Raw genomic sequence first — 20,361 nt, 5'->3', positions numbered from 1 at the left:
AGCGCTGTATGTTCCAGTAATGTTCCGTGGATGTACTGTACAACCACGGGATTAAACTCTTTGTTAACAAAGAAAGGAAGATGGAGTTTGTCTTTAAATAATGAACAGCAGCTTTAGTAAGTGAACTGCTTTTGTTTTTACATCTGTGTGTGTGTTGTGTTGTGTGTTGCTCCACCTGGCAGTGTTTCAAAGGCCCTATAACTTTAATTCGGAGCCCATTTTCAGTCCATTATGCCGGGCCACTGGGGAGACCATAGCAAATTAGAGCTATTTCTACTCCACTGACTTCATCATTAAAATTAAAATGGCAATCACTGCACCCCACCTGCCACAGACACACACACACACACACACACACACACACACACACACACACACACACACACACTCAAACTGACCAGAGACCACACACAAACACAGACTCGTGAACATATGTGAAGATGTGTGTACCACACAATCCTCATCGTGTGAAAACGGTGATCTGTAGTACACATACATTTCCATAAATTGACAATCCTTCAAGCAGAATGGACGCCCATCAGAAAACACACAAACACACACAGAGTTGTTGAGGGAAGGGTGAGTGCCCTGACACACCCAGTCAATTTGAGCATCACTCGCCCAGTGGGACGGCGTATTAACCGCCACTTTCCTTTTCGTCTATTTTGGACCGCACTGCCGATACACAAATGTGTGTTTGTCCAGATGTGCGAGTGTGTCAGGCCATTCACGCAGCGTGTGTGTGGACGGCTAATGTAAGGAGTGAGATTGGCCGGTCTTTTAGTTGATATAGCTTTACAGTGGCCCTCTGCCCTCACTTAAGGCCCAAACAAGATCGATAGAGGAGGAAATAGATGTACTAAATTACATTACAGTCATTTAGCAGATGCTTTTATCCAAAGCGACTTACAATAAGTGTATTCAACATAGGTATTCAAGAGAACTACTAGTCACCAGAAGTCATAAAACAGACTTCAAACAAAGCCTCCAGCGTGGCGGAACTTGAACAGCAGAAGATGGAGAATGAAAAGCTCCAGACTGCACTGATGGCGACCCAGCAGCAGCTGGACACCAAACATGACCAGTGGGACCAGGAGAAAGCCTCCCTGGTGTTGAACAGAGCCTCCAGTGTGGCAGAAAGAGGAGGTCGACAACATCGCGGCTGCAATGGCGAAGGCCGAGCAGCATTTCGAGGGTTTTCGGGAGTGGCGGGCTGAAAAGTCATCCCTCCTTGAGGCCGTCGAGGAGCTCAAGCAGACGCTGAAGGAAAAAGAGCAGGAGTCGAAGTACAAGGTGTCCGTGAAGGCCCAAATGGAGTTTCGGGAGAGAGTGATCCCTGAAGAGAAAAGGAAGAAGTGGTGCAGGCGATTTCTGTAGACTCCGGGCCGACATTGGAAAATGCACATTGGTTTCACCAGCACTATGGCACTGAAACCTTTAGCCTTTTGTATTTGTGTGTTTTTTGTTTGTCTGTATTGTTGTACACTACCCCATATCCACTCATTCATACATTCATTCATACACATAAACACACACACATACACACACACACACACACACACACACACACACACACACACACACACACACACACACACACACACATTACCCCATATCCACTCATTCATACATTCATTCATACATTCATTCATTGCAGCTTTTTATTTAGTCAAGCCAAAAACAAAGAGAAAAAATAATTCATTATTATTTTTAATTATGGCATACTATATAATTAATTTAATGATATTTTTATCACAATGACAACTTATGGAATACCGTAATATGATATTTTTATAGATACTGTATTATTTTTAATGGCATATTGTACCATAGTATTTTCATTACATTTTTATGGCATACCATATTATGACTAATTATGGGATACTTATGTAATTAAGTATATTTATGGCATGACAATTATTTGACATTTATTATGGCATACTGTATTATTCATTTTTATGTTATTTTTAATGTCCATGACAATTCATGGCATACCATTTTTTTATATTATTTGGACATACTATATATTTTTTCCATGGCATACTTTAGTATGATCTCTTCATGACATTTGCATGCACTATAGAATTTATACCCTGATATTCTATGATTCAAAATTATGAAAAAACATGGTTGACTTATGGTTTTTGTTCTACCTTGGAGGTATCTGAAAAACTAAAACCCTTTTGAGGATTTGTACCTGTATTAATAACTGTGTTCAACTTGTACATGATACAAAATACAATTTCACACAATAGTATAAGGTTCTTAATATACCACTGTTAATAAATGAAATAAAAAGTGAAGAATAACAAAGGACTATAACTACAATGGGCGGATGGCTTTTATTTTTATTTACATAATTGCCACAAAAACAAAGATGCTATATTCGTATATTTTACCAAATGCATTATTTACAATCTACATGACCTGCAAGAGTAAAAAATCCAGAATCAATGAACTGGGAAATAAATATGCAGACATGCCAAAAAAAAATGTGAGTGTGGACAAGATCAAAATAGATGACATAAATCTTTTCCACATCAATGTCCTTTTATGTTTGTAAGCTTGGAGGGATGAAAGCATTCAAAATCCTGCTTATGTAAAAGCACAAAAGTATTATCATCAAATGTACTACCAATAAATAATAATATAAATATGAATATATATAATAAAGCCATTTTTCATCAAAAAGGAGGCTACTGGAGAATCATCTGGTGTTAATTAGCTGTTTTTTGGCACTTCTCCCTGCTCCAGATGATGAAAACCAAAAGCTTGAAGCTGCAACCTTTTAATCAGTATTTAAATGCAACCAATACATTCAAGTTTCATTTTCATGTTTAAAAATGCATCATTGCTGCCCAAACTGAAAATGAAAATAAACTCTTTTGACAATAGACAATAGAGGACTTCCAGGTCCATTTCATAATTACAATAGGACATTTGGTCGCAAATTGAAAACGGCATTTCAAGAGATGCGAGACGTGACTTACCCATCAAAACCAGTGGGCAGACTATGCATAACATTCATTTGGCGGAAGGGAAAGGACACTATACTGTCTGGATTCATAATCCTGGTTGTTAAACTAGTAAAGGGGATTTTGGGTGGTTGAAAATAAGGGCAGTAGTCTAGTTGCAGGTTGGATGTTAGCTAATGCAAATAAATATCACAGATAACCTACTCAGAGTCTCATTTACAGCTTTTATGTTCACTGTGTCACTATATTCACTGTGTTGTAGCCTACTTCTGCTTATTATTAGGTCTACTACTCCCTCCGTATCCATATCTATACTGTCAACATGATACATGATTGTAAAACCAGCACAGTTTTTTTTTCTAGAATCCTCGTCGGGAAGAACATTTTCAACCCTTTTAGAACATGCTTGGCCTTACTGAGTGCGTGCCAACACTGTGTGTGTGTGCATTTATGCTTACATATTAGGTCGTTTTCGCTGACACATTTTGATATATTACAGTAAAAAGCACAGGTGTTGATAATTAAATGAATGATGGCTGAATTCCATTTCGATGCTTAAGTGGTATTAATCATGTTGGTTCACTGTCAGACTCATGTGGTTTACTGGGGCACTTGAATATAACAGAGTCATCGTTAATGTTAATAGGAACGAATGTGCTTCAGTCAAAATGTCTGCAGAGAAAAAAACACCTTACAGTATTTTTCACATTTAGCTGTCCCTATTGTGTGCGTGCAGATATGTATTATTGTTGTATTTGTGGTGGTTTATGTTATTATTGTGTTTTTTGTGTGAATATGCACGCCGTCATTCAAGTGTGCATATGTGTCGTCATGTATTTGAAGAATTTTTGTGTCTTTTACATAAATAAATGAGTTAGAGACAGCTTCATTCAGCCACAAGATGGCGACACACAATTGTCATATCGAGAGTTCAAACCATCTGCATCAAGGACATAGACTGCATATCAATTAATAAAGATGAAAATATAAAAAAGAGAGTAACAGATTTGTTGTCTTGTAGTGTTACCATTAGAATGATAACACAAAAAGATGCTGATACTTGATGAATAGAACATTTTCTGAAGGTATACTATCCTTATATATATTGATTTCCAACTTCCATTAGTTTTAGTTGGTTCCTAAACCCTGAATCATCCAAACAGTATGTGAGGTTTCTTCAACAACAATGTTCACGAGCTGACAGTGATGTAAAACAGCGATAAAAGCCAACTAACATTTCTGTGGCCTGCAAAGGCAGCGCTGCTACATTCCCGTCTTCTCTGTCTCCTTTTTTGTATTAACCTCAAAAGAAATGCAATAAATGAGTCTAATCAGTTATTTAACTATTTTTCCATTATTGAAGTGGAGTCCAGAGAAATATCAAAGCTTAGAGTAGAAAAATGGAGAAATATTGAGTGGGGCAGGATATGCTCCTATATGTGGTTATGAATAGGCTATAATATATGTTCATTGGGGGATAACCACTCACTCAGATGCTGCTTACTCTAAAGAGGATTCATGCCATCAGAGCACACCTCATTAGTGGTACCAGTTGTCCTCCATCCCGTCTAGTTTCCTTTCCTCTCCTCCTCACTCCTCTTCTCACTTTAGGCTACATGGAAACATGGATGACTTCACAATATGGCTCGGCAGCGAGAGGGGAAGTCATTAGGGTATTCTGGGTTAACAAGGCGGCGAGCGGGATATGCAGACTTCAGCAATGAGGGATGGCTCTCATGCAGAGTAAACTTCCTCAGTCTTATGGCTTCCAAAGCAGCGCACTTTTTTAACCGAGTTGGACAGTTAGAGCATGATGTAGTCTGATCCACTTCCACGGAAATAAACCTCTCAAAGCTCCCCTCTGTTTCTTATGCACATGTCTGTGTATTACTTATGACAGGGAATCCCAAAATCTTTGCTGTTAAAGTTTGTATTCTGTTGTTTGATTTAAACATTAACTTATTTTAATGCGTATAATTTTTTTTTACCTTAAGATTAAAACAATTTTGAGGTTTGTGTACTTCACCCTAGTATTTTCTTTTTCCGCCACTTTATACTTCTTCTCCCCCGAGTATTGTACTTTAAAATTGTACTTTTTACACCACATTTACTTGGCATTTATAGTTATTAATTACTTTACATAATGCAAATTTAAAAACCTTCTACTAGTGTGTAAAACATGATGCATTTTTACAGTTGATTTAGCTCATGCACAACTTTGACTTTAATACTGTTTTGGAGTTTCTTTCTTTCTTTTACATTGCAGTGACAATAGTTTTACTTAAAGCTGTTTTATTTGATTTCTGGCCACTTGAGGGCAGCAGTAGCACCTGAAATCACAATATTTGACATATTACCACCTTATAAACCTTTAAGCAAATAATTGACTCTTCTTTGCTTTCTTCATCAGCTAGTCGCTAACTTTGTTTGCCTGTCAATTAGTGCTGAGCAGGTAATGTAAATTAAGTTTATCAGAGCTTTTCTTTTGCTGAAAACAGCTTCCTGCTGCTGGAAATGAAGTCGATGAGTGCAGAGTTGGGAAACTGTAGAGTCAGGCGGTAATTCTCTTTAGGTTTTTCACTACTAAGTGACACCTCTCACATTAGATGTAGTCATTTGCTCCATTGTTTATGGAAAGATATCAATTAGTGCAGCTTAAAGTAAAGGAATTCCACCATCGCATCAGGAACAAGGTTCTGCACTATATGATGAATGAACTTGTATTACATCTCCCTTCCAGTTTCCATTTGTGTTATTCTTCTCCTCACCTTCTTTGTGCACTCTCTCCCACTCTCTTAAGGCCAGTACAGACTAAACTGTGACCTATACTGGAGACAGTCTCTAATTACCTTGCACTACAGTCACTACAGTCACTACAGTCAGGCAAGCACCCCTGTCATCGGAGGGACCTCAAGAAGATCCCTTCACTGTGTGTGGCATCGGTTGATGCTGTAGGTACAGACACAGATTGGCACCTTTTGTTCATTCATCTTGCTCTGAGATTATTTTCATTGGCACAGACAGACAAAGCTTCTGTCTCATGTCAGCCATGGTTTTTGGGTATGACTTGGTCTGAATGCTTTCTTGGTTTATTTCCCTCACATGTAGATACAGGACATTCAAACAAACACATGTACTCACTCTATATTTGAGCTCCATTTGTTCTCCAGTTCTGTCTGGAGTTTTTTATCCCCATGCTTCATGGGACACACTCAGCCAGTGGTGCTGATGGAAGGATGACTGCTAGACAAAACAAAGAGAAGGAGCAGGGACATGTGTACGTACGGCCAATTTACTGCTGGCAGCATATTAATAACTTTCTCTCGGAGGGCCTTTGGTTTTGTAGGTTTCCTCTCTTTATTACAGAATGCAACAACGATGTTTAGCTAAGCATTTGACCGCATCGTTTTACTTCTTTTTGTCACTGTCTGGGACTGGAAATGTGTGAGGTTGATCAGTCAGTTTTTATTGGAACAGAGGACTTTTTCCCTTTTTCAGACTACTCTTAAAGAGATGTAAAAAAAAGAAGTAATGAGAACATATTTAGAACATATATGAGGGTAAAACCAGATGTTATGTCTCCACTTATGAGCTATGTTTTAACAGTTTTATGTTCTGCTACATGATGGACACATAAACCCAAAACAGGACAGAGGAGGATATTTATTGTCCAAAAATGTAAAATGTCTTCTGTCCAAATTAGCGATAGCCATTTACATTTATTCCATAAACATAACCAAACATAGCATCTATTTACCAGACATGTTTTTTTTCTAACATTGGAAGTGAAATGTGTGGGTGCCACAAAAATGTGTAGGAAGTTGGTTTCTAGCGGCCATGTAGCATAAAATGTTAGAAGTGGTCTCCCATGGTGTAATTGGCATGGACTGGAGGATAGTTTTAGCTGGCCACTACACAAACAAGCAGGCCAATAGATAGATAAATAGAAAGTCTAATGGGCAATTTGGTGGACATGGAGAGAGAAAAACACACAGAGAGGAGAGGAGAGGAGAGATGGGAGGGCATGAGGAAGCCAAGAGAGGAGAGGGAGGGTCTGCAAGGAGGGGGGGGGGGGAGGAGGGGGGGATTGGAAACACATGTAGTGGTCTGACTGCTGGTCTTCCCCCCTCTGCCTCATCCAGACAACCACACACAACAAAGACGGGAGATGGGCCAGAAATGGTGCGAGGTTGAGTGCAAAGGTGATGATACATGGGCAGTGTTTTGAAGCAGACTGGCAGTATTTTATGGAAGAAAGATGGCAACTAGCAATCGCTAAACAAACGCAGATGACAGAATGGATCATAAGTATTATATGAAAGTAATAACTGGGGTTTTGCATTGTGTAGACTTCAAGTGTGGTATGTATGTATTGTTTAATGATAGAATAAAACAAAACAAAATAACTATTGTATGGAGGAGAATATTGGCTGTTGGCAATTGTATGTTGCACAAAAACAGGGAGTCCGAGGTTGTATACGTAACAATTGCACAAGTTAATGTGCCTTTCCATATGAAAAATATAATTTTAGATATCTATCACACAATCATAGAGATTCATAGAGCAACTAATTCATTTGGTCAGTCAGACAAATTACAACAAAAAGCTCTTGTCTGTTGTTTGTCAGATGTGCTCTGCTTGCGGATGTCGTTGCCGTGTTTCCTCTGCCATAGATTGACTGGAATTGTCCCAAAAAACAAACCGTTTAAGTGGTGCGTCAAATAGCAATAGTCCAACTGCATCTAAGCGTGAAAATTATATTTTGACTCAGATCATAACTCATCATTACCGGCACAAAGTATGGTGAACATACATTGGACGGGAAAGGTAGAAACTAGTCAAATGGTACTGACAGTCTCTCTGTGATACTTTAATAAATGTTGTGTCAATATTTTAAGATCGTCTGCTCTGTCAGAAGACAGTCTGAAGAAGCTCATCAGTGGTTTACGTTCCTATTATCTCATGGAGTTAAACTATATAGCAGCCAAACATTGTCATTTTTGACTCTTCAGATATTTTTTTTGCTTTGACAGATTACATTTGAACACCCAATGTCACTTGTTCGCAGATTGTTCAGATTTGTAAAATCATATTTTCAGAAATTACTGCGATATGGAATTTGGCAAAAAATTATTTCTGACTGGCTGCCACTTGAGTAAACATTCACTAAGTGACTTCACGGTGGGTCTTATTCAATAGGAAAATCCTTGTCCTGTTTTTGTTTGCTTTTGTTGATTTGTGACAAGGAACTATAAACAAAACTGTTCCTAACCCCCAGGGAGAGCAGACACGCTTTGGACTCGTGTGCTAACAGAAGCGTCAACTGATGCTTTCCAACGACATGTTTCTGTACGTGGCATAACTAAAAGCAGAATGGTAAAAGAAAGTAACAAAAGAGCCGAAAGTGTACTTACAATCTGTAGATTACCAAACTGTGAATACAATGTGATGGAGAGTCAGAAGGTCTCCACTGTGAGGTCAAAAGTGAAGGATATTTTGGGAGAATACGGCACAGTGAATGACATAAACACATTGCTTTCTAACAGGTCTAAAGAGGCACTGGTCCAACTGTCCCAACCGATCCTGCTCTCCACTGTGATACTAACTTAGAAAGAAGATCTTATTATTGTACATCTGTGTTGTGTATATTTTACAATAAAATGTTCTTAAGCAACCTGTTGCTAGTTTAAGTTATAGCCGTAAATGTATATTAATATTAAATCTGAAATCTTTATTGCAAAAAACGAAATACCTTTTTAACAAAGTGTCACGATGCAGGGAGTACTTAAACAAGGATTGAACCCAATTGAAAACATCTGAGGCAGCAGGATTAATTCAGTGGTTTATTTAGGAACGTATAGGTATCTAGAGTCGAAATAGCCAGTAGGAAACAGCAATGTAAGTGTTACTATCTGAATAAAAGGAGGTGAACTAGAGCGGTTGACGAGGGAATGAGATGAGCGGAAAAAGGCCAGACAGAGCCGATGAGGGAAATGGCAACAGGTGTGTAAGGGGGGGGGGGGGAGTCTGAGGGCATCTGGTGGACGGTTAGAGGATGGCAGGTCCGGGGAGTGAGGAGTACATTGCCGCGGGGAAGTAAGCAGACAGGGACAGATGTTTGATTTGCCTTTGTTTCCAAACATCTCGAAGGCTTGAAATCTACATATTTGTGAAGTTTAAGATTTACTGATACAAATAAATAATATAGATTTCATTGTGAGAGCAATTCGGAGATACATTTTTTAAATCTCACATTTGTGTGTATTGTTGTATCTTTTAAGTAATTATCTTAAAGTTTTATTCCACATTATGACCGGTTGTGGCAGCTGAACAGATTATGTCTCAAAGTCTTGCATAAAAATCTGGGATATACACAAACAGAGGACACACGTTATTACTGTGAGTGAAAAGACGTGATTTTATTTGAACCTGGAAACTGTTGACTTGTTAACCAGCTTTAAGTAACTACTCGCCTACAGTGATATGTTATATAGTTAAACATTCATGCAGCACAACTGTGTGGCTCCTTACAGTAATTAAAAAGCTTGCTGAGCTACATTGTTCTACTGAAATATAATATTTTGCATCCCTAAATCCTTTCTCTTGAATTTCATATTTGATGCTTAATCTTTTCATGTTCAAACTACTGTATCTCTTATTATTCACTAATAAATGTTTTCCTACTTCTCCATCAGTTAGAATGTATAATTAATAATATGATATTGTATCAGTTTGTAGCATCCTTTCACTGCTTTCCTGTAAAACCTTTGAATTTTAATGACCCAGTTACCATCTGGAATAGAATCAAAAGCGGTTCCTTTGTGCCACTGACTTACTGCATTCATGTAAATTATTGTGGCATTTTTCTTGCTTTACAGTAAAACAGAACCAAAGGCGGAAATTATAAATTATTCATGTATGCTTCAGCAAAATTATGCCAAAGTGTGTTTACAAGCATGTGTGCATAAATGTAGCAGCTTGCAAGTTGCCCACCTGTGTAAAGCTTTTGCCTATGAGCGGTGCACACTGCACACTTGCACAAGTGTGCGGCTGGAGTGCGTGCAATGATTAAAGGCAGGTCTGCAGCGAGAGAGTGAGAGAGAGTATGTATCATCAGTGCGGTGATGGTGGTGGTGGTTAGAGGAGGAGGAGGATGGGGGGGGGGGGGGGGGGGATCGGACACAGCGAGACAGACGCCAGCCTTGGTTTGGAGCGGAGCCTGAAGAGGGACTGTGGCTGATGGAGAGCGCAGGGACTGGGGAACGAGGGAGAGAGGGAGAAGAGGAAAGGCGGAGAAAATTTGGGGACTGAAACGCTGAACACAGATGAATGATAGAGGAAGCTCTATACTGGCAATGAATGAGCTGAAAGAGTGGAGAGAGGAAGCAGCAAAGAAGAGAGATGTGAGAATACTGAAGTGTGGGGGTAAGGAGGAAAGAAGGAGGAGAAAAAGAAAAAAGAGAAGGAAGGGGGGAGGATGTGTCGTATGAGCTTGCCGCTGGAGGGATGCCGGCGCTGGGGGAGTGAGGAAGAAGAGGAAGAAGGGGGGAGAGGGGGCTCATTAACCAGTGCGAGATTGGAGCCTCAGTGGCTTGCTCGCATTCAACCACACTCGGCCTTTGATGAGGGCTAGATCCTCAAGCTCAATCAGTCCCACATGAGTCCAACTGAGAGGGAGAGGGAGACATAGAGGCCAGAAAGACTGGGAGAGGGAGACAGAGGGGGAAGATAGAGAGACTGAAGGAGGGATGGATGACAGGAAAGGAGAAAAGAGACAGAAAACGGTAGATGGTATAGAACAGGAGGAGCTGGGGGGGGGGGGGGGGGGGGGGGGGGGGGACAGCCCAAGGGGAAGAACAGAGCAATAAAGGAAGCAAACGTCGGGATATGGCTAAACGAGTGCTCACAAGGAGCCACAGAGAACTGGTTTAAAGACTTTTTCTTTTAAAAAAACAAACTACTGTCCGGAATGAAGTTGTTTTCATAATACAAAAATATCTTAGTGGATACATGAGTCATTGTGAGGGAAGAAAACAAAAGCACTGAGAAGTTTGTGACTATGCATATATTTGCATCACCCAGAACAGCATTACTGTGGACTGGATGTACATATTTGTGTCTTTTCCTGTGAGTTAAATGCAATAAAAGTTTGACTCTTTTATTTGATCGAATCTGTGTATGGAAAACTTTTCTTGAGTCTGCTTCTGGTTGTGTTTTATTTGTGTATTCATGGGCAGAAATACATGTGATTGAGTGGTTGCTGAGACAGTTTAATGCACTGTAACTCGAGAAAACAAAGTGGACAAAACAACATGAACATTAAGAAAACAGTTACAACAAATGTTGCATTGAGAAAAAATAGTACTGCAAGTAAATAAAAGCAATATGACAACACATACTGTACGTGGCAGAAACTACAGAATCGTTGCAGTCAAACAGGAAAATAAAAAGTTGATATCTCAATAAGTCCTCCACAGTACGGCTCTAGAACGACACATAGAAGTGTTTTCTGACCTGAAGAGCCCATCTGTGCCTTACCTCACAAGTCAAAGTTGTAAAACAGTTCTGTTTAATGATGTGACAAAATGGTTAAGGTTTTGTTCAGTTTAGGAAGAAAAACAAATTGGTTAGATTAACATTTTCAGGTTCATACTTGTATTTTGGGTTTCTTCTAACATTTCTACTTTAATGTTAAAAATACTCTCTTCTTATACTGTCTGTTTTAGCACTTATCTTTTCAAGCAACCCTCCTGAAAGAACCCAGTGTGCAGTCTCCCGTGTTAGTGCCATGTTTCATTGACCCATCCATCGACCCTGATCTCCTCCCTACACAAATGTGTCGCTGTATGATAATACCACCTTCAATATTTGCCCCAATCACTATTATTACAGTGGCGTGATAATTATGAACAATGAATAGTCTCTGGTGCTGAAGACCATGTGATACGACTGAAAAATCCAGTAAGTGGACCTTGAGCAGAGATTCTTTTGTAAAACCTCTGTTGTTTTGTAAATGTTTTAATATTTGCTTGCTAACATTTTATTCATGTATTCATGTTTTATTTATTGTGAATTAATTGAGTTTTTCAGCCCTCGTGGGTGTTTTTAGGCTATTGTACCTATTGTGTGTATGCTTTATAGAAGGAGAAAGAGAGAGATTGTGTGTGTGTGTGTGTGTGTGTGTGTGTGTGTGTGTGTGTGTGTGGCTGATGGTGGGACTGGCGTGTGGCATGGCGTCACTGCCGTGGATGAATGTGGCAGCATTTAGTGGTTCTCCTGAAGCTCAGGTCTCTCTCTTTTCCTTTCTCCTTTGCTCTCTCAACACCACATCAGCACCAGAGGGCCACAGAATCATTACCCAATTACTGTGTCTCTTCCAGAGGCAGGATTAAACTTACTGCCCCATCTGCCTCCTTCCCTTTCCTCTCTTACACACAGCGTTCTGCAGGAACCAATTTATCGCAGCAGCCATGAGGGTCACAATTAGTAAGTGTTTAACTAAATCAAAACATGTCCCTCTCACTGATCCACTGTTAGTTAGCGGGATGTGTAAACATTGACTTACCTAATGAAAGGCTTTTTATAACTGGCTAAATGATATTGTCTTGTTGAGAAACACTGAGATAATAAATCAACATGGAACAAGCTCATTCCAAGTGATAAGGGACCAAATCGGTTTTATGCGATGTCCTGCTTCTGTAAAGGCAGAGAAGAGGGATGTATAAAACTGGATGATGTTATCTGGATGATAACCTAAAGGCTGGATGCAACTCTATACTCTCCAGTTGAATCCCCTCTACCACTTGGCAGACGTATGGAACTGAGGTTACTTTATTGGTTTCCCTAATTGGTGCCAGTTTCCATTTTCATTTCCAAAAATTACAGTGGCGTAGCGTTCTGTTCATTCTGCATGCATCCATGCTGTGTGTGTGTGTGTGTGTGTGTGTGTGTGTGTGTGTGTGTGTGTGTGTGTTAGAGAGATAGAGAGAAAGACAGAAATAAAGAGAGAAGGGAGGGGGAGCTAAAAACACTGCCGTGCTGCACGTGTAAACGTATGCAGTAATTCTGTGATGACTGTTTGTGCTTTGTTCTGTTTATGTGTGTATAATGAGTCATCAGTGATTGGCCAAGTTGATGTGGTCAGCAATGGAGGCAGAGGGAACACTTTACAGTAAGTGCATCAATGGAAAAGAACCTCTCTGGGAGGGGAGAGGGAAGGGTGGGGGGAGGCCGGGCAGAGCACAAGAGCACATCATTCGTCCAATTGTAGGAGTACATTACACAAAAATACACAAAACTCACCACAGCTGAGCACAAAAAGCCACCGTGACGGAGGAGCAGAAAAAAAGAGAATACTTTAGATTCGGATAAACACACGTGCAGGGCCTGCCGGAAAAGTAAACAAGGCAAAGACATTTTTGGCTGGGACCAATGCATCGCTGGAGACGGTCGAGGTGAGAAGAAGGTAAAAAACTGGTTCAAACTATGTTGTGTGATCCACAAGGTCGCAGAATCAATATGTGATTTGGTTTAGAGCTATTCAGAAGTTAGCTCATAGTGTGGTTTGATATCTTAGCCCTAACTGTTGATCAAATGTCTTCAGGTTTGTCTTTCTCTCTCTCTCTCTCTCTCTCTCTCACACACACACACACACACACACACACACACACACACACACACACACGCACACACACACACTGGGAGGGGCCGATCAGGGAGGATACACTGGCCGACTGCTACACCCACTGTGACCCATTATTCAGCAGCTCTTCCCTGTAAATGTGATAATTATATGCTTGCCCATTCACAGAACAGACCAAATATACAAACCATGCTGCTTCTGTTTATTCTCCCTGTAATTCCTCTTTTATTTCCTCCAACACTGAGTTAATCCATTATAAACCAACATTGTTACACCATTAAGCTGTTTCCTATGTGCACTATTATATGGTGGCTTGTGAGCGGTAACTACTTCTACTTTTTTCAAAAAGCAAAAGACCAGAGAATAAAGTATATAAGGCTATTACAGAATGTGAATTTTAACAAAAATATACTTAGTTTCGGTACATGTATGTGCATCTGGTTTTGCGTGCGATCAATGTCCGTGTTCAAGAACGTATGGCACGTTTGTGTGAGTGTGTAGGTACGTCCATGTGTGTCTCAATATGTGTGTTTGTGCGTGTGTGTTGGCAAGCTAGAGCACCATTGTGCAGCGGCGACCACAGGGCCTCCTTCTCCCCCAACCCGCCACAACAAAGAGCAATTAAACGCCGCTGCCTTGCCAGCTGAGGAGCCAACCGCCAGCCACACTTCCACAAACAGGCAGATCTGTTTAAAACCAAAGGAGAGAAGCAATAAAAGCCAACCTACCGAGAGCAACCCCCTCCGATCCCCTTCCCTCTGATTCAAACCAGAAGGTGACTGGCTGGCTTCACCCTATCACTCACTATCACAGTTCAGGCGGCATTACCATCAGATGTGCAGTTTTACATGCAAAACTCAACCCCTGCAATGATCTATTACACATGGTTAGTGCATATCGACTTGTACAGGCCAGGGCGTTAAAAATCAACACTAGCAGCATCTGAGGAACTTGTGATGTGTTGAAACGTAGCAAGAAAGGCCCGAAGCTTCATTCAAAACTTGACTTTTCTTTGTATTACAGGGCTTTAAGATGTGAAAAATGAGCTCAGATGGACAGGGTTTGTTTCTTTCAATGACAGGCTACTCCTCTACAGGATGCGTACACGGAATTGCACTGTGTTTGTTTGACCTGCCAGAGATCCTTTTAAGGATTAAAGCCTTTTCTTCACCACATTAAAACAGTGGAAATGGTAGCGCATAGCGTACCAGCTCATTTCATTCTCTCATTTTTTGGCGTCAGTCTTTGCCGGGCACCTACTACTGACTGCACATTCTGTCTGTGTTTGTTTTTATTTTAAATGTTGCGTTGGTTGAAGAAGTATTCAGATATTGTTGCTAAAAGTAGTGACACCACAGTGTATAAATAATCAAAAGTCCTGCTTTCAAAGTTTGAATCAAGTCAAAGCAGAGTATGATCAGAAAAATACAGTGTAAATAATAAAGTGTTATATTATTATATATTGGATTATCATTACTGATGCAATGTGTGAAGAGTTTTTTTAATGTCAGCAGCTAATTAATTTAGTGTCAATTGAAACTATAGCAATGCATGATATTATATAGACCAGTCAAATGTTTTGTATGTAAAGTCTGAATCTTCAAAGTAACTGGTGACTGTAGCTGTCAAGACAAATAAAAGGAAAATATTTCACTCTGAACTGAGGTGGAGCATGAAATGGAAATACTCAAGTAAAGTAAAAGTACCTCAAAATGATACGTACTGTACACTACATGAAAAACGTATTTAGTAACATTTCACCACATTGCAATTGTACAATCAAATGGCATCAACAAGGTTTAACAACAATAACAAAAAACTTTGAAAAGATGTATGACGTAGTACAATGCTTTTTATTTGTTGTCCTTAATCCTTTTTTATCTTTATGAGATAAGAACATCTTACGTTATTTCATAAAATGAAAATAGATAAAAAAGTACAAACACGCAAGATATGGCCGTGTTTGCCAGGTTTTCGTAAAGCTTCAGTCGATCAGAAATACAAGTCTTGATGGACTATTCTCTTTTTTTCGGCATTTTTTTCTTGATGTCTTATTTCTCGGTGACCCCAGCAGAGGGCAGGAGTGCAGGAACCTGCCATGAAGCAGCTGTGGAGCTTGTCCTGGCCCTGGCCTGGCCCAGCCCATCCTAGCCCCGCTCGGCCTGGGATCAGCGTGGGCCGCATCGCGGTGTCTCTGGTCAGGCAGCCTGGAGCCCTTGGGCGCTGGCAAGGGGTGCGGGCGTCCGGGAGGGGCCCCCTCAAAAGCCATCTACGAGGGGCCACACCCACACGGCCATTACGGTGAAGGCTGTTCTGGGCTTCTCCCGAGGCCGCCTGCCATTTTTAGAGCAGCAACAGAGTAGACCACATGCTGTGGCTTCAGGCAAGTGGGGGGAAGGAAGGTTTCTTCTTTATTTTCAGTCAAAGCACCGTGGGCTTTGGGAGAATTTCTACATTTGCACTCCAGTAGACTCAGTCAGGGTGGAGGAATTGTTCATCTCTTCAATTGAATTTCCCATCTTGCTTCCTGATTAAAGCTTTGTTCCAACTTCAGGACACTTCTCATTCAAGAGAAGTAAAGTTGCACAACCCAGTACCTTTAATCCGTCTGTTTTTAGTTGTGTGGTTTGCTCTCCCAAGCATGAAAGAATACATGAACTGAAAGAATTAAACTTAGTTCCAAGATCTTGAGAAATATGTGAAGTTTGGTAGGTTCAGTCCTGCACAGTCTCACTGTGTTCTTCAGGAGTGTGTGTGGGTGAAGCGTTGGGTGGTCTAAAGGAGAGAAGACATGAGCTTCCTCTTGCACACATATGGTGCGGCTTGGCCTTTTTGTTTTGATTTTAGGGGTTTTAGGTTATAAGTAATAAAGTCCCCTTTAGGTACGGCCTGCTTATTTTACCTACATATAATGTCCTTCTATTTCTGTATCGTATGCCCTGCCCATTCCTCTCACCGTTATGAGTTCTTACAGCCTTTTTCCAGCTGCCTGCTGCACATTCATTCTGAACATTTTGCGTCTATCAAACACCACTTTTGACAGTTGTGAACCCTGCTCTAATCCACATCCCCACTGTTTCTAACCCTGTTTTGATCCCCCTCTCTCTTCTTGATCAGTATCACCAGGAAGTCCCCACATCAGTCTCCTCTCCAAAGGAGGAAACACAAATCAAGAACACTTCACTTCTGTTCCACACAATCACTCAATAGACGGAGACATCCGATACTCTTGGTCACTCGTCTAGAACATAGAGACGAACGCACTCCTTTGACCCACTTGAAGATATTATCCCTCTTCTGAAGTGCAAAATGTCTCTCATAAATAAACAGTCCTCCAGACCACATCGTTATGGCACTAAGACGCCAAATGTAAAGCTTTGAACGATCCCCTGTTAGAAGTAAAAGAGATGGAGAGATGGAGTCTTTGTCTTGTAAGTCATAGACCATGGAGTCATAGTTGTGCTACATGTCCACAGTATTTGAACTTGGTAAGATTAATTAAGTAAAGCCTGTAAAAAGCAGATCATATACTTAAGTAAAAATGTCAATTCAATGATGTGAAAAATACTCAATAACAAGTAAAAGTCCTGCATTCAAATACTACTTAAATAAAAGTACATATATATTATCAGCAAAAATGTATAAAGTGTCTGATCGCTTGTTAAAAATGACGCAACAAGCAGCATCTTACTGTTGGAGATGATCAAGGTGGAGCTGTTTTAACTACTCAACATACAGTAAGGTAGTTTAATCTATGGGTCAGGCCCCTGCAATGGGTCACTAGATAAATTGGAGGGGTCGTGAGATCATTTAATGAATGGAGTATGAAAGAAAAACATTTGCATTTTAAAAAAAATATAATTTTCGAACAAATGAAACTATCTGACAACTTAAGAGGGGAAATGTCACTTTGGCGGAACTGCTTACTTATAAATATCTGAAACGAGCCCAATTTTTTTGTAAGGGTTAAAAAGTCAAAACAATGTACAATGTTCATCTGAAAAGCAATTAGTAACTGTCAGATACATGTTTGTAGAGTAAACAGTAAAATATTTGCCTCTGAAATGTCATGAATTAGGAGTAAAAAGTAGCAAAATATGAAAATACTCAGGTAAAGTTCAAGTACCTCAAAAGTATACTAAGTGCAGTAAATGAGCAAATATTATAGAGTATAGATTATTATTTTATTTAAGTATTTAAGTTATATTAAAGATATATATGAGACTGTTGGCTGACAGTCTCATATATTGTAGTAAATCATAAACTATTTCTATATAAAACTAAAGAAATTGTAATGAGGATTTTAAGCTAAAAAAAACCCTGTAAATAGATAGAAAAATAGAATTCACATTTGAAAATACTGATTAAAACTCTGGTTATTTCAGTGAAATAAGCACATCCAAGAGGGGAGTTAATTAAATGTAGGAAGTTAGACGGAAGTTATTTCTGGGGCGAGGAGACCAGAGATGACTGCTGGTGGCACACAGACGACACATGGAACAGATCACACGACGCATGGATGGAGTCGGATTTGCCCGTACGAAATAAAGTAACCCAAAAAAGAAAACCTCAATTTACTCCCTTTAAAAAAACCCTCCCCTCCTTTTGGCAGGGCTCCACCAAGGAGTAATGAGCTCCCACCCAAACCTCAGCACCAGCTGCTGTCAGGGTCTGGGGGCACTGACTAAATATGTATAAACCAGTGGGGGGAGAGGGGAAGGAGGTGGGCTGCCGCTCTGTACCTTTCGACACAACAGTGTTCAAAGAAATCAATAAGAGTTAACATGTGATGGCAAAAAGCAGCTAATTGATTAGAATCACAGCAAGGAAACATGCTTAACTGATGACCGATAACTCAGACGAAACATGTGAAAGCTTATGTATATTAACTTTGACTTCTAACTTACATACAAGTTATTTCCGCCTCCTTAGACTCAACCACACACAACTAAAATGAGTATTTGATATTTTCTTATGTTGCACATCTAGCCCACCATGCTGAATAATCTTTACAAGGGGTTGTGATGATTTTTTCATCTTGATTGTAGGAACCGCTCAAGTCATTCAGATACAGTCTTAAGTCAAGTGACCGTCTGAAAGCAAATTTGCTATAGCTGTTTCAAATATTCACACTTTAAGTCGGGATGTAAACATTTCTGACAGGAGTTCACTGTCTTTGTATTCCTTTAAAAAACGAATTGTGTAAATGTGGGTAACGGCGAATCTCCTCACACAATCTCTCTTATAAATAAATATCCATTTTGTTAGCTTCTTCTTCTTCTTGGCAAACCAGATAGAGGTGCATACGCCACCAACTGGAGTGGAATGTGGAATGAAACTGGAGCATGCACACATGTGTACGGTCCACGTGGTCACACATTTTGGGCTGCACATAGTCCACATAGAGTCCATGCAGATCCTCGCCGACATGGGCAGATGACAACATTGATGTCACACAGAGGACCACTCATATGACATAATTACGAAGAGAATGCGAAAGGTCATTCTAACATTTTATTTATCTATAGGGCCGTTTCCATAATGTTGCCAGATACGTAAAATAAATGGGAAAACAGGGTCCAGGTTGAAGAATACCAAAATTAGCCTTTAAGTCTGCGTTTGAGTGTCATGTGAACAGCCCTGCCATGAAATACAATATTTCACATTTTCCACACGTCAATCATGAAAATCTGTTTAATAAGAAATCCATGTGTGGATAGTCTATAAAAGGGTTTTTCTAAGATGCAGTAAAGATATTAAGGATCAATGTCCAACCATGAAACACTGCATGTATGTTTCTCCCCAGACAACCTGCAGTGTCCAGTAAAAAGCGTAGTACTCCTCAAAGTCCCTCTCATTTCACAAAGTATGTATAAAGAGATATTGAAAGAGACTGTCATTGCACCATCCCAAGCAATTGCATGCATGACGCCTGTTGGGGTCATTAGGTGGCCGCAGGTCTCCTCGACAGACGGGGAGATTACAGGCCAGATGTCGGCTTGTATACAGCAAGAAGGCGGTGGACTGGGATTTGTTTGGGAGTCGATGGACTTCTGTGTCTCTAGCGCTGATACTTGCATGTAATGCTCTGTACAGCAACATTTGTAATTCCAAAGTGGGATGATAACTCTGTCATTCTGCGAACAGTAAAAAAATGAATGTCTCCCCAGTGCCATGTGGGATTATTTCTGACATGTGGTCACTGAGACATCACAGCGAGACAGGAATGTATTTTGCTAGGGGTGGAAATGATATTGCTCTTTCAAAACAATATTCAAAGTTCTAGCAGCACGAAACATTAAGCATCCTTTCTATTTGCATATATATATATATATATATATATATATATATATGGAAAGGATTACTTTCTCCTCATTGCTACATGTGATTACCACCGTGTCTGGTTGTCTGGTGACTGAATATGTTCTGTCCACTGGTTGAAATGCAGCCTGTTGGTGGTTGAATTACTCAAAACCATCAACATGCCCCAAAGTAGAGAAAGACCACTCGAGCCGGTCAGGTCATTTTATTAAAAGCATGTTGTCGCTTTTTTATGTCGGACTCAAAAAGGCATAAGTGACACAATCAGCAGCATCAACAGCAGGGCAAGTGAACACGATATTCACTGGCGTGTTGTATAACCCACCACCCTGCCCCCCCCCCCCATCTCTCCCATTCTTTCTGTCTATACGTCTCCCTCTTTCTCTCCTCTCCCCTACTTCTCTTGCTCTCTCATTTTCCGT

This window comes from Cebidichthys violaceus, unplaced genomic scaffold (assembly GCF_023349555.1).
Source record: "Cebidichthys violaceus isolate CVI_PGR_0920_01 unplaced genomic scaffold, fCebVio1.0.p SCAF_17, whole genome shotgun sequence".
Lineage (NCBI taxonomy): Eukaryota > Metazoa > Chordata > Actinopteri > Perciformes > Stichaeidae > Cebidichthys > Cebidichthys violaceus.
The sequence above is the reverse complement of the archived record's forward strand: the minus strand, read 5'-3'. Positions refer to the sequence as shown.